General features: G+C 32.5%; 1 long non-coding RNA gene across 2 annotated transcripts in view; it reads left to right on the top strand.

The window, feature by feature from the left end:
- LOC111385890 overlaps positions 1–2039 on the top strand; it is a 66250-nt gene extending 64211 nt beyond the window's left edge. For both annotated transcript variants that reach the window (XR_002701130.1, XR_002701129.1), the window contains one exon: positions 1748–2039. This is a non-coding gene — a long non-coding RNA (uncharacterized LOC111385890). The remainder of the gene's footprint in view (positions 1–1747) is intronic.
- Positions 2040–5632: the final 3593 nt, after the last annotated feature.

The raw sequence follows: 5632 nt of genomic DNA, 5'->3' as shown, positions 1-5632 counted from the left end.
AGTCCTTATACAAGTTAATTGGTTATCTCTATAGTTAATTTGGATCTATGTGAATATCTTTATAGTTGAGGGACCAAAGTGAAAATAAGTTTCAGATTTTATACCTTTATTAAATAGGCCAAATAGTTAATTATTGAAGGAGTTAGAATTACCCTATCAATATTGGGCTCATTTTGAAGCTTGTAATAAATGGCGAATTATGGACTCAAGAAAAATTTAATTTGGTCAAGTTAAACTCGAGTTATAACCAATTAAGAAAACTACTTAGTTAATAATATTAGTTATTAATTCGAGCTAAATTACTATATCAATATTGGACTCCTTTGATAGATAATAATTAATTATATATATTAGGATTAGGAAAATGATATTTTGGATAAGTTGAATTAAGATGGAATCAATGGAAGAATCAAGGTATAAATGAAATTCTAATTTATTTACTATCCATACAATTTGCAATTCTCGGCCATTAGGAATAAAATATGTTAAGTATTGATAATTATAAAATTTAAAGATAATTGATTAAAACTTAATCATAATAATTTTCCAGAAACTATTAAATTCCTTTATAATGCTAATCTACTTTAACTAGGATAGAAACTATTGTTCTTAATCATGTAGGATTCGGATTATGATGAAGTTTCCTAGTAATTTTAGTGTTAAAATAATTAGGACTTCAATTAATTAAACTAGTTAAGTTATTTCATTTGAAACACTCTTCCATTATTTTGATTTAATCGAAGACAAGAGAGTAATTATTTATCTATTTAAGTTGTTTTATTAGAATAAAATATGTATTGCCCATGCAATTAGGGGGCCGATTTGTCTTACCCTTCCACGTGTGCAAAGGTCATACAATTATAATGCCTCTTTATCGTTTCCTTGATGAAATTGCAGTTGATACGAAACTTGGCAAAATACAATAAGAAGCCACCGATCAGTTTAATATCAAATAAATTTGTGGGATGTGAGCATGGTCATTTAATGGATTATCTAGTTTAATTTAAATAGTAAACAAACCCTTTCATTTATTTTAATGATATTATAACTAATTTAATATTATTCCCATCCAAAGTCAATCACTAATTCATATAAAAACTCCATCTTTACTAGGCCAGTGTTTAGGCAGTCACGTGTGTAGATAAGTATGGCATGACAATCGAGATAAATTCAAAGTTTGTTTGATATAGTTTGATTAAATACGGTCTAAATGAAGTGATTAATTTCTACAAAACTCTTCGGTTAATTCATTATAAATAGAGGTGAGACGCGTTATTATCTCATATCATTATTCATCCCAGTAATTCTTTAGATTTGATCTGTCTCTATTCCTCTATAAAATATTTATTTTTGCAAAGAAGAGAAAGAAAACATTAAATCTTTGAATATACAATCAAGAATCTCGTTTCCCTGCAATTTTGCTCCACACAATTCATTACGTAAGGTGAGATGCTCAGTGCTATTAGTGGTTTGTCCACATTTTTTCAAATACGTTGTTATGTATGGATTTAATTACTTCAGTTCAGAGCTCCTTTGGGAGAAATCATGATACAGTTTAAGGCACAATTTAGCCTTCACGTTATTTGCAGCGCTTGCTTGAATTATCATTTGTCATGGTGTGATAATTCTCATGTTATGTTGGTAAGAGAATTTATGCATAATTTCACGTTTGATTTGAATGTGGAGTAGCAAGCATCTCATTGAGTATAATTCGTTATACTCATCCCTCTCTATTTAAAATTTTCAGGTAGAAATTAGTATGCTGGACGGCGGTGGATGGATGCATATTGGACCAATGGATCTCCTTCATGAAGTACTTTAATTTTTAGAAACACTAGAATATTTAATAACAGTTGATTATTATTATTTTTATATTTAGACTCAATTGTGAGTCACGTCATAACTTTCAATTAGTCCTATTTTATTATTTGTTAGAACTACTTTTATTAATGTTTGATAAAAGATATGATTCCAAATTGTTCCGCATATGTTATTTAATTTAATTTACCTTTTGTTAAGGTTGTTCAATTTTTACTGAATTCCTCATTATATTAAAATGTATTTGCCTCAAGCACTTTATCAATCAATTCACGTTTGGTAACGTTCCGGGTTGCTAAAGAATTCGGGGCGTTACATGTTCGTTTTTGGCGAATTGCTAGTCTAATTTGATTGGAATCGAGCCAATGAAACGTGGTTTTGGATTTCATGATAACTTCTGGTTTGTTCGTTTTTGCCGAATTGCTAGTCTAATTCGATTGGAATAAAGACAATGAAATGCGGTTTTCGATTTCATGATAACAAATAACTTTAGGTTTGTTCAATTTTGGCAAATTGCTAGTCTAATTTGATTGGAATCGTGCCTGTGAAAAGTGGCTTTTGATTTCATGATAACTTTGGGTTTTTTTTGGTTTTGGCAAATTGCTAGACTAATTCGATTGGAATCGAGCCAATGCAATGTGGTTTTCGATTTCATGATAACTTCAGGTTTGTTCCTTTATAGCGAGTTGGTAGTCCAATTGGATTGGAATCGAGCCAATGAAACGTGGTTTTCGATTTCATGGTAACTTCGTGTTCGTTCATTTTTGGGGAATTGCTAGTCTAATTCGATTGGAATGGAGCGAATGAAAAGTGGGTTTTGATTTCATGATAACTTTGAGTTCATCCATTTTGGCGAATTACGAGTCTAATTCGATTGGAATCGAGCAAATGAAAAGTTGCTTTTGACTTCTTGATATCTTTGGGTTTGTTCGTTTTCGCGAATTGCTAGTCTAATTCGATTCGAATCGAGCCAATGAAAAGTGGCTCTTGATTTCATGATAACTTAGGGTTTATTAATTTTTGGCGAAATGCTACTCTAATTCGATTGGAATCGAGCCAATGAAATGTATTTTCGATTTCATGATAAGAAATAACTTCGGGTTTGTTTATTTTTGTCGAATTGCTAATCTAATTCGAGTGGAATCATGCCAATTAAAAGTGGTTTTCGATTTCATGATAACTTCGGGTTTTTTTGTTTTTTGCGAATTGCTATTGTAATTCGATTGGAATCGACCCAATGTAATGTGCTTTTAATTTCATGATAACTTCGGGTTTGTTCATTTTTAGCGAATTGCTTGTCTAATTCGATTGGAATCGAGCCAATGAAATGTGGTTTTCGATTTCATGATGACTTCGTGTTTGTTCGTTTTTAGCGAATTGCTAGTCTAATTTGATTGGAATCGAGCCAATGAAATGTGGTTTTTGATTTCATGATAACTTTGTGTTTGTTCTTTTTGGCAAATTATTAGTCTGATTCGATTGGAATGGACCGAATGAAAAGTGGGTTTTGATTTCATGATAACTTTGGGTTTATTCTACTTCGATTTGAATCGAGCAAATGAAAAGTGACTTTTGATTTCTTGATAACTTCAGGTTTGTTCGTTTTCGCGAATTGCTAGTCTAATTCAATTCGAATCGAGCCAATGAAAAGTGGCTTTTGATTTCATGATAACTTCGAGTTTGTTCATTTTTGGCGAATTGCTAATCTAAATGGAATGGAATCGAGCCAATGAAATGTGGCTTTTGATTTCTTGATAACTTCAGGTTTGGTCGGCTCTGGAAAATTTCTAGTTTAATTTGATTGGAATCGAACTAATGAAAAGTGGTTTTTGATTTTAGGATAACTTCGGGTTTGTTCATTTCTGGAGAACGGCTAGTCTAATTCGATTGGAATCAAACGAATGAAAAGTGGTTTTTGATTTCATAATAACTTCGCGTTTGTTCATTTTTGGCAAATTGCTAGTTTAATTCGATTGGAATCGAGTCCATGAAATGTGGTTTTCGATTTCATGATAACAAATAACTTCGGGTTTGATCGTTTTTAGCGAATTGCTAGTCTAATTCGATTGGAATCGAGCTAATTAAAAGTGGCTTTCAATTTCGTGATAACTTTGGGTTTTTTCGTTTTTTGAGAATTGCTAGTGTAATTCGATTGGAATCGACCCAATGTAATGTGCTTTTGATTTCATGATAACTTCGGGTTTGTTCATTTTTAGCAAATTGCTAGTCTAATTAGATTGGAATCGAGCCAATGAAATGTGGTTTTCGATTTCATGATAACTTCGTGTTTGTTCATTTTTAGCGAATTGCCAGTCTAATTCGATTGGAATCAACCTAATGTAATGTGGTTTTTGATTTCTTGATAACTTCGAGTTTGTTCGTTTTTGGCAAATTGCTAGTCTAATTAGATTGGAATCGAGCCAATGGAATGTGGTTTTCGATTTTATGATAACTTTAGGTGTGTTCGGTTTTGACGAATTGCTAGTCTAATTCGATTGGAATCGACCCAATGAAATGTTTTTTTTAATTTCATGATAACTTCGGGTTTTTTCATTTTTGGCGAATCGCTAGTCTAATTCGATTGGAATCGAGCCAATGAAATGTGGTTTTCAATTTCAAGATAACTTCGGGTTTGTTGTTTTTAACGAATTGCAAGTCTAATTCAATTGGAATCGAGCATTAAATGTGTTTTTAGATTTCATGATAACTTTGGGTTTTTTCATTTTTTGCGCATTATTAATGCAATTCGTTTGGAATCGAGCCAATGAAAAGTGGTTTTTGATCTCATGATAACTTCGAATTTGTTCGTTTTTGGCGAATAGCTTTCTAATTCGATTGGAATCGAGCGAAAGAGAAGTGGTTTTTGATTTCATGATAACTTCGTGTTTGTTCATTTTTGGTAAATAGCTAGTCTAATTGGATTGGAATCGAACCAGTGAAAAGTGGCTTTTGATTTCATGATAACTTCGGGTTTTTTTGGTTTTGGCAAATTGGTAGTCTAATTCGATTGGAATCGAGCTCCTGAAAGGTACCTTTTGATTTCATGATAACTTCGGGTAGGTTCGTTTTCGGCAAATTGTTAGTCTAATTCGATTGGAATCGAGCCAATGAAATGTGGTTTTCGATTTCTTGATAACTTCGAGTTTGTTCGTTTTTGACGAATTGCTAATCTAACTGGAATGGAATCGAGCCAATGAAATGTGGCTTTTGATTTCTTGATAACTTCAGGTTTGGTCATGTTTGGAAAATTTCTAGTCTAATTCGATTGGAATCGAACGAACGAAAATTAGTTTTTGATTTCAGGATAACTTCGGGTTTGTTCATTTCTGGAGAATGGCTAGTCTAATTTGATTAGAATCGAACGAATGAAAAGAGGTTTTTGATTTCACGATAACTTCGAGTTTGTTCATTTTTGAAAAATTGCTAGTCTAATTCGATTGGAATCGAGCCAATGAAATGTGGCTTTTGATTTTATGATAACTTCGGGTTTGTTCGGTTTTGGCGAATTGCTTGTCTAATTCGATTGGAATCGACCCAATGAAATGTGGTTTTGGATTTCATGATAACTTCGGGTTTGTTCATTTTTGGGGAATTGCTAGTCTAATTCGATTGGAATCGTGTGAACGAAATGCGGTTTTTGATTTCGTGATAACGAATAACTTCGGGTTTGTTTAGTTTTGGCGTATTGCTAGTCTAATTCTATTGGAATCGAGCCTGTGAAAAGTGGCTTTTGATTTCAAGATAACTTCGGGTTTTTAGGTTTTGGCAAATTGGTAGTCTAATTCGATTGGAATCGAGCCCCTGAAAAGTACCT

Source organism: Olea europaea, unplaced genomic scaffold (assembly GCF_002742605.1).
Source record: "Olea europaea var. sylvestris unplaced genomic scaffold, O_europaea_v1 scaffold333, whole genome shotgun sequence".
Lineage (NCBI taxonomy): Eukaryota > Viridiplantae > Streptophyta > Magnoliopsida > Lamiales > Oleaceae > Olea > Olea europaea.
The sequence above is the reverse complement of the archived record's forward strand: the minus strand, read 5'-3'. Positions and strand labels throughout refer to the sequence as shown.